Raw genomic sequence first — 9,154 nt, 5'->3', positions numbered from 1 at the left:
AAAACCTCAGATCTAGAGAACGCCCTTGAATTTGAGGAGGAAACGGATCGAGGAATAAATCGTCGTGGATCTAGGGAACGCTCACGGATCGCGATCTGCTCTTCATTAGTTGATTGCGAAGAATTCCCGAATTCGTGGTTGAAGTTAGAATTGAAATCTGAGATCTGGAGATTGTGAATGGAAGCTTCGGTGTCGCGGCGAAGAAGAAAGCACTATAGAAAAATCACGAGGAATCGAGCTCGAAGACACACTGTAGCTTCTCAAAGGTTTTATACCCTTTCCAAATTTGATCCAACGGTTCAGAATGATTTGATCTCATCTAACGACTGTAATGTCTTCAAATTTGGATCAAAAGCTTCAGATCTTCATCAACGGACGAGATCTGCTCCTCATTAGGTCGGATGGACAAGATTCTCAATGGATGGCTCAGATCTCTCCAATCTTCAATGATCGGCTACGATTATTCTGGAGCTTGATCGTCTCATTAAAACTCCGATCCGAGCACGAATTTGGTTCAAATTCATCCAGTCCAAGAGCCCTTGATGCCTACAAAATAACACTTAAATATTAGTATCAAATAAAGCCATAATAAAATAATTTGTAATTAAGTCCCAAAATCGATACAATGCTTAAAATATGATGTAAATATGTATTCTATCTATGAAAACTATATCAAATCATGATTATATGAATGAAAATAATGTAGTCAATGTCGCAGATTATGCATTATATATATGTTTAAAAAAAACTTGGTCTTTACAACCACCCTTCGAGAACCTCTCCACCGAAATCTTTCCCTGCCCAAACCCTAAACTCCCTCTCTACCGAACTTCTCTGCCCAACCCTCTTCGGTGAACCCCTGTCTGCCCTCTTCGATGAATGGGAGGAGACAAGGTATGATTTCTCTTGAATGGGAGAAGCATGGAAAGAAGACACTTTTCCCCCTAAACCCTTCGCTCTACTCCGGCTTCTTGAATGGAGGAGACGAGGAATGGTTTCTCTTGATTTCACATCACCTAGAAGTAACTGGTATGCATTCCAATCTTTAGATGCAATATGGGAAATAGACGTGTTTCTTTGGTTGAAACTTGTCTGTAGTTTTTCTCTTCCCATGTTTCATATTTATCAAAACCTTGGATGATTTTGTTCATTTGTAGCCCGCTAGGTTTTGAGACATCACATTAAAGAAAAGTTTTTCTAGCAGTTTGAGGGTTTTCTATGTGTTCTCTTAGACTTCCCTTCACCCTCAATAATTTTTTTAAGACTTTGTTTCTTCTATTAGTGAGATTCTTGAAGATAGAGGTATTTAAATTTTTAATAAAGCGACTACAAGGTGAAAAATCTGAACATTTCTTTGTCTTTCTTTGTCTCGATGTAGTTTTAAGTTGTTTTCATCATGAGATATAAAGATTTAGAGTTTTCTTAAATCATCTTAAGACGTCTTGATTGGAATAATTTTCTTGTAGGAATAAACGATGTTGTGGAATTCAGATTTTTGTTAAACAGATATCTTCTAGTATTTTCTTCCAATTACTTGTGTAGGTTGTGCACAGATGTCTTCCAATTTTCTTCATTATGGTATAGGGCTTCCATCATGGGACTTGCAAATTGGGACAACTTGACACTTTAACAACCAAATCTATAGTTACTGATATAGCTAATGTTGGAACCAAACATTAAGAATATTGTCTTGAAATATTGAGAATAAAAATGAGAGGACGACCCTAGAGAAGTCTCCGCTTCCCTTGACCATGACTTTCTCTTGATGCATAAACCTTTAGACCCTAGAGAAGTCTCTCCTTTGAGTTTTTGGGTCTCTTTCAAAATTTTTAAGAAACTCTTCTTATTTTGTTGTCGCATATTACTCAATAGTAATGACAAATATAGTTAACTTGAAGTTATCTAATGGAAAATTTGAGTTTGTTTTACTTAATTGCTAATGTTGAGTGAAAATTTAGTTTATCTAAATTTCATCTTAACATTCTTGTCCATATAGAATCTGGAAGTGAATTTCTCTAGAAATAAATTTATATTCTTATTATTTTCCATCATTTTTTAGGCTTATCACTATGTTTATCAATTGCTTATTCTATATGACTAATCTATTTATAAATTTTAATTAACTGAAGCATTCATTTGAATTATGAAAATGATGAATAATTTTCTTTGTTGATCTCTATTATCTTACAGGTGCCATAGAATTTTTTTTAGAAAAATGAATATAGGTGAATTGGACATTGGAAATTATCTTGGTAAATAACCTTGCAGTGTACATTTTGTTTGATTGTATACATGTTTTGTTTAATTCCTCTTTATGTTGCCACTAGTCTTCCCTTTTCGATGTCTTTTCTTATTTATGCAGCTATTTGTGCAATCTTTTCTACTACAGATTCTGTTTGCACTTTGTAGGTTCTCAACTCTGGTATATTATACTATGTAAGTGACTTTGTCTTAGCTAACTAATGTTTGCAATTTATTATTTGAAAATCAGGCGCTCAATCAGGATGAGACACCTTTGCTTTATAGCTTGGTGTTTGGTGAAGAAGTTGTAAATGATGCTACATCAGTGGTGCTTTTTAACATGATTCAAAAATGGGTAAAGTAAAGAAAAATCTTTAATCATAATCACAATTTTGCATGCAGTCTCCAATCATAAAAAACTTTGTTTCCACTCCTTGCATGCAAAGTATTACTTATTTCAACTCCCTCATGCAAATATTGTTACCTAAATTGCCCCTCGGCTTTTTAGGTATAAAAAGTCTAAAAACGAGTATTCAGGGAGTTAAATTCAGCACTTTACACTAGAATCCAGTACTTTATACTAGAATCGAATATATTTTTTATCAAAATTAACCCTCATATTTTTTCGGTACAAATAGTCTAAAAATGAATATAATTCCCATCAAATTCAGCACATTAAACTAGAATTGAGTATATTTTTTATTAAATTGAGCACGATTTTTTTCTTGTTTAATATAATTCCTCGTAAATTCAGCATCATTACCATTTAAAAAAAATCTAGTATATTTTTCATCAAATTGAGTATTATTTGAAAAAAATATAGTATATTTTCCATCCAATTGAGGTGAAAAAAGAATCGTACTCAATTTGATAGAAAATATACTGGATTCTAATTTAATGTACTGAATTTAAAAAGAAATATATTGATTTTTAGACTTTTTATACCGAAAAGTATCATGGACAATTAGGTAAATATATTTGACTAAGGAGTGGAAACAAAGATTTTTATGGATGGGGACTGTATACAAAGATGAGTTTATGATTAGGAACTGCATACAAATTTACCCTTCAAATTTTTGATCTAGTTCATGTTGACTTCACTGTAATGTTTTAGTTTGTTGCAAACTTCTTTTATCTATTTTTAGCAAGCACCTTGCTTGGGGTAGTTGTAAGTTTTGACCCAATTTACTATGGATGTATTTATTATGTTATAGTTTTCTGATATTTTAACTCTCTTTGCAGGCAAGATCGATGAGTGCTTACATTATTAAACAGTTGCATTTTGGAAGGTATGAAAAAATATCAACTATTTTTTTCTGGTCTCTACATTTTTCTCTTTGTAGGCAAACCCCTCTCCTCTCCTAAACCATAATTAACAAGTCTTGTTTTTAGGAGTATTTTGAAATGAACTATGATTTAATGAAATAGTTTGGATGTATTTAGAATTATAGTGTTTGATATATTTTGTGGATTCAAATAGATAATCAATTATGATTTATCACGGCCTTGAGCTTGCAAAAAAAAAAAAAAATAGTCACCCATGTGTTAGAAAATATAAGTATATATTATTATATTAAAAAATCATATGAAATTTGAGTTCTCTTTATTATCCCAATTTTACTTATGAGAATCATATGAAATTTGAGTTATCTCCATAAAGAAGTCGAAGAGTATTCACCTGAATGTCACAACATAATTAACATTGCTGATGATGCAATTAAAATTATATTTGGCAAGGAAGCTCAAGATAGAGTGCATGGAATGAGCTGATGATGCTGCAGCGTGTAGCAGCATGCAGTTGATGTGTTAGGACTTTTAACAGTTTTGAGTTGTGTAGCATGCGATGTACATTGCGGATAAAGTAATTGCGCGCTGTGAAAAATCATATTTGTTGTAATGCTATTTCGTTGGAAGAGGAGCAGAAGCGACGGACCATTATAACTACCTTTACAATGATCGATGCACCTTCATCATACACCATCATCTTGGGTAGCCTAACTCTCAGTGCTTTTTAGGAAGTCAAGTCTCACTATCATTAGAAAATCAAGTTTCTGGTGGAGGGGGAAGTAGGAGAGATTAGGGGAGATAAACAAACCTCTCAAAGATATTACATGGATATCATCCACACAAATCAAAAGAAAGCCCGGATGGGAGTTAACTAAGTTGGTGCAGTAGGCCTAGACAGGGAAGTTCACTTGGTATGGGAGGCAGAACCTCCTTTTCTAGTGGAAGAAGAGACAAAGGTTGTAACTATCATCCTAAGCGATGAAGGGAAGGTTACTCAAATAAAAAAAAAGAATAATATTCTAAGCTAAGGGAGGAGTTGGCCAGCTGTCTAATCCAGAATTGAGTTCTCTTCATATGATCCCCAAGCAACCTCATGGGAATTCTAGTAGATATAATTGAGCACCACCTATACATTTTATGTACCACTCGGCCATTGAAGCAAAGGTGTGGCATTTTAGCCCAGAGAAGGATAAAGTCGTTCAAGAGGAAGTTCACATATTGTTGGAAGTTGGGCACATACAGGAGATACATTTCTTGACTTGGCTATCTAATATTGTTTTAGTACTTAAGCCTTAGGAACGTGGGGAATGTGCGTGAATTTTTTAGATTTGATCAAAGTCTACTTGAAAGACTATTATCCTTTATTTATCCTACATTAACTAGCTAATAGATTCTACAGTCGTCATGAGTTCATTTCCATGATGGATGCTTATCAGAGAAATTATTAGATTTCTCGCACAAATGTTGATCAGGACAAGATAAGTTTCATCACGACAAATGATACATTCTATAGTGTGATCATGCCATTCAGGTTCAAAAATACAAGGGCAACATTCCAGCACTTGATAGATAAGATATTTATAGCTCGAGACATCTTGGTCAAGTTCCTACCGATAGCTAATTTGGTGTCAGAATTAGAAGAGACATTTGCCACCGTGCAAGGTGCAATGTGAAGTTGAATCTCGAGAAGTGTGCCTTCAGAGTTAGGAAGGAAAAGTTTTGGTGGTACATAGTGACTGAGAGAAGAATTGAAATCAATTTTAGGATAAAAGAAATTTAGATATCTCCATAATGATATAATATTGTCTATTTTGAATTTAAGTTCTTATGGTTTTATTTTTAGGTTTTATCTAAAAGGCTTCATATCAATAGAAATATCTTTCTCTTATAAGTCTATGCGTTTTCCTATGTATTTTTAATGTGAGACTTTATTTGTAATATTGTAACTCCAACAATCCCCCTTTCTCTCAAATGAAGGACCACAAGGTCCTCTCATGTGGAAAGTCTATCCGTTTGACGTCTGATCTTCGACCCACTGAGTCTTCCGCCTCTCGGTCCACTCGACCTACTAGGACTTCCTTCCTTAGTCGAAACTAGGGCTTCTCTACCTGACTATCCACCAAGACTTTCTGTCTAGTATCTGATCCTCTTGATCTATATACGAGAGCTTCCATTTCCTTTATTCGAGTTAATGTTCTACTCACATGGCTCAATTAGACTATAGCTCTTATGCATAGTCGGTAGTTAGACCTTCTGGCAGTCTAGGCTTTGATATCAATTGTTATGACCGAAGAAATTTAAATACCTCCATAATGGTATAATATTATCCACTTTGGACTTAAGCTCTTATAGTTTTATTTTTTAGCTTTATCTAAAAGACTTTATACCAATGGAGATATCTTTCTCTTATAAGCGATGATCTTTCTCATGTGTTTTCAATGTAAAATTTTATTTGCAGTTTTAAAAACCCAACAATCAACCCTGAGAAGATAGAAGCCTTGTAGAATATATATGTAGTCACCTAGGAATGTCCCAGTGTTACAACATTTAGTCGGCTAGATTACAATTTTATCTTGCTTTATTTCTCATTCGACGGATTGAAGTCCACTTTTTTAAGATATTGTGGGAGGCTTCCCATTTTCAATGAGATGATCCATGTGAAAAAGCCTTTCAAGAGTTAAAGGCATACTTATCACAACTCTTGGTGTTGTCCAACCTCATTCTAGGAAAGAAGCTCTTGGTGTACTTGGCTACCTTGGAGGTGGTGGTCAGCTAAGTGTTGGTGCTAGAAGAGAAGACCAAGCAATGCCTCCTTTACTATATCAATTACTTGTTGAAGGGACTAGAGCTCCAATATACTAGCCTATAGAAGTTGTTGTTGGGGTTCACTTTGATGGTTCAGTGCCTATGCCGGTGTTTTCTCTCTCACCCAATAGTTGTCTTAACTAACACCCTGCTTGGTCTCATTCTGACATATCCTGAGGCGACAAGAATGCTTGTTAAGTGAGTGACGGATCTAAGTGAGCATGAAATTTTGTACCAACTGTGATAATCCATTAAGGCGCAATCCCTTACAGACTTTCTAATAGAAGCAACTCACAGAGGAAACAGATCCATGACTAATCTTTGTGAATAGATCCTTGAATAGTGAAGGCAGCGGTGCTAAAGTAGTATTAGTTTCCCTATAGGGGGATGAGATGAAGCTAGCCATCCGGCTCCACTTTCTCCCCTCAAACAACGAAGCAGACTATAAAGTCTTGCTAATAGGGCTCCAAGTGGCTCAGAATGTGGGGAGCGCATGGATCTTGGGTTACTTGGGTTCATAACTGGTAACCTACTAGGTGAAGAGGATTTTCGAGATTTCTGGAAGTAATATTGAAGCAGGTCCCTCTGGAGGAGAATCATCAGGTCGACGAGTTGGCTTGAGTTGCCAATTCTTTGGGAGACTGGATGACATGTGAGGCAATGCCCCAATTGGAGTTGTTGTCATATATTGAAGTGCCCTAGAAACCAGAGTAAGTTGAATGGAGAGAAGAGTTTATGTTATACTTCTGGGAAGGTCAACTCCCCCTTGACCTCGATCGGTCTAAGTAGATACACCACCAAGCTATTAATTATTTATTAGTTGAAGGGATGCTTTACAAGCACTCTTTCACTGAGCCACTATTTGCGGTGCTTGGGGGAAGAGGAAGTTGCTTATGTACTTAGAGAAATTCATGAAGAGTGTTGTGGTAGTCACATTGGAGGGTCAGTCGTCACTCAAAAAACCCTCTTGGTCGACTATTTTGTTGGATACAAATAATTTATTGTCGGAGATTTTACAGGGTATTAGCTGAATTTAAATATATCGAATTTAAATTCACTTATATGTTGAAAAGACCTGAGCAGATAATCTCAGGTTGTCAGCAGGGGCTGGTTTCTGACCTCGGAGTGGTTGAGTGAGCAGAGCGTCCGAGCAGCAGAGTCCGAGCGGACTGAAGGTCGACCGAGTCGAGCTGGGGTCGATCGGACGAGCAGTGAGACAGGCCGAGCAGAAGGCCGGTCGGGCGAACAGCGAGACAAGCAGAGCAGAAGGTCGGTCGGACGAGCAGATTGGCCGATCAGGATGATAGGCCGAGCAGAGAAGAGCCCGTCGGGCGAAAAGGCAGATTGGCCAAGAAGTCAGGTGGGCGGAGAGAAGGTCGGGTCGTCCGAGCGGAGGTCGGGTCGGCCGAGAGGAGGTCGGGTCGGCCAAGCGGGCAAGTCGGGTCGGCTGAGCAGAGGTTGGGTCGGCCGAGTGGGCAGGTCGGCCGAGTGGAGGTTGGGTCGGCCGAGCGGAGCGGATTGACCGTGGCCTACGAGTCGCAGTTTCCTTGAAACAGATTCACCCCCACCTCCGGCTGTGCTTTGAGGCTTACTCGGGTCGTCTGTTTCCCAGGATACAACGGTCTAACCGTGAACTCCACCCAGCATTGGTGGTCACGGCGAACTGAGAGGCACCCGATGTTATCACGGGAACTCTGCCAAGCAGGAGTTGCACAACAAAGGAGGGGAATGAGGTGGAGAGCTGCTTTTTTCGCTGTGTGTCTCTTTTTTTTTCCCCTCTGCCTATGATCGGAGCCTCCTTATATAGGAGCTCGGATCAGTGGCCAGAGTTAATGATCTTAATGGTCATTATTAGCCAAGCAGTGAAACGACTACCGTTTCATTCATTATTACTCGGTCGGTTTTACTCTGCATTAATTTCGAATTTAATGTATCCGTTTCACAGCATCAAAAAGATCAACGTGGCAAAATGTTGGTTGTTCCACTTGGGTAAATTTTGCCCCGACCGGTCCGGCATTCGTGTATGCAGGTCGCGGATTTGCACCCCCCTGCGCACCCTCGCGTAAGAGAGAGCCTCTCCCCATGCATTTGTTCACATCCTCAATGTATGTGAATCAATATAAACCAACAAAAATGCCAAGAAACTCCCAATGTGGGACTAAAGTCCCATGCACAATAGAGCTTCTTCTCTTCTCCCTCTTCTCCATTCACACTTATTCAACAATCCCCCATATGAATGGAGATAGGGTATGTGATAGCATTCAGTAGTTGAGTCAAGTATAGGATTGGTAGGTTTTACCCTTTGAACCTTCCCTTGTGAAGATTTGGTTCCTTACTGGCTGATAGTAGACACGATGTCCTTGAACTATACTGTCGTCTGTGTAAGCAGTGATAAATCTCACCCAAGACTCTCCCTGTTACGTTCTTGGCCATGAGCACGTCTACTTCTGTGAGAAGATCTAAGAATTGTGCCTCCAATTCTCTTCGAAGCGGCCCCACTTTTTTCTCACATAGGTAATCTCTCAAGAGTTGCCATCTACTCTTCTTGATCATTCAAAGCCCATCGGCTTACCCTGGTCTAGTTACTATTTCATTAGGTTATCCCCCTACAGTGTGTCTAGTCAGTGCAGATTAGTTATCCTCTGCACTGATCGCTGACAACGACATCAAGCCCATTCCTCTTGATGAACTTGCAACTAACTCTCGATTTAACCCCTTGATTAGCGGATCCGCTAGGTTATCTTTTGACTTCACATAGTCAACAGTGATAACTTCCGTTGAGAGTAGTTGTCTAATGGTATTATGTCTACGACGTATATGT

General features: G+C 38.2%; 1 long non-coding RNA gene across 1 annotated transcript; it reads left to right on the top strand.

Moving 5' to 3' along the window:
• The first annotated feature begins 764 nt into the window (after window positions 1–764).
• LOC121974818 lies at window positions 765–4,055 on the top strand. Its single transcript, XR_006110095.1, has 3 exons — window positions 765–1,029; window positions 2,492–2,596; window positions 3,484–4,055. It is a non-coding gene; the product is annotated as an uncharacterized LOC121974818 (long non-coding RNA).
• Window positions 4,056–9,154: the final 5,099 nt, after the last annotated feature.

The sequence above is a fragment of the Zingiber officinale genome, chromosome 4B (assembly GCF_018446385.1).
Source record: "Zingiber officinale cultivar Zhangliang chromosome 4B, Zo_v1.1, whole genome shotgun sequence".
NCBI classification, from domain to species: domain Eukaryota; kingdom Viridiplantae; phylum Streptophyta; class Magnoliopsida; order Zingiberales; family Zingiberaceae; genus Zingiber; species Zingiber officinale.
Note: the sequence above shows the minus strand (reverse complement) of the source record. Positions and strands in the feature narration are given on the sequence as shown.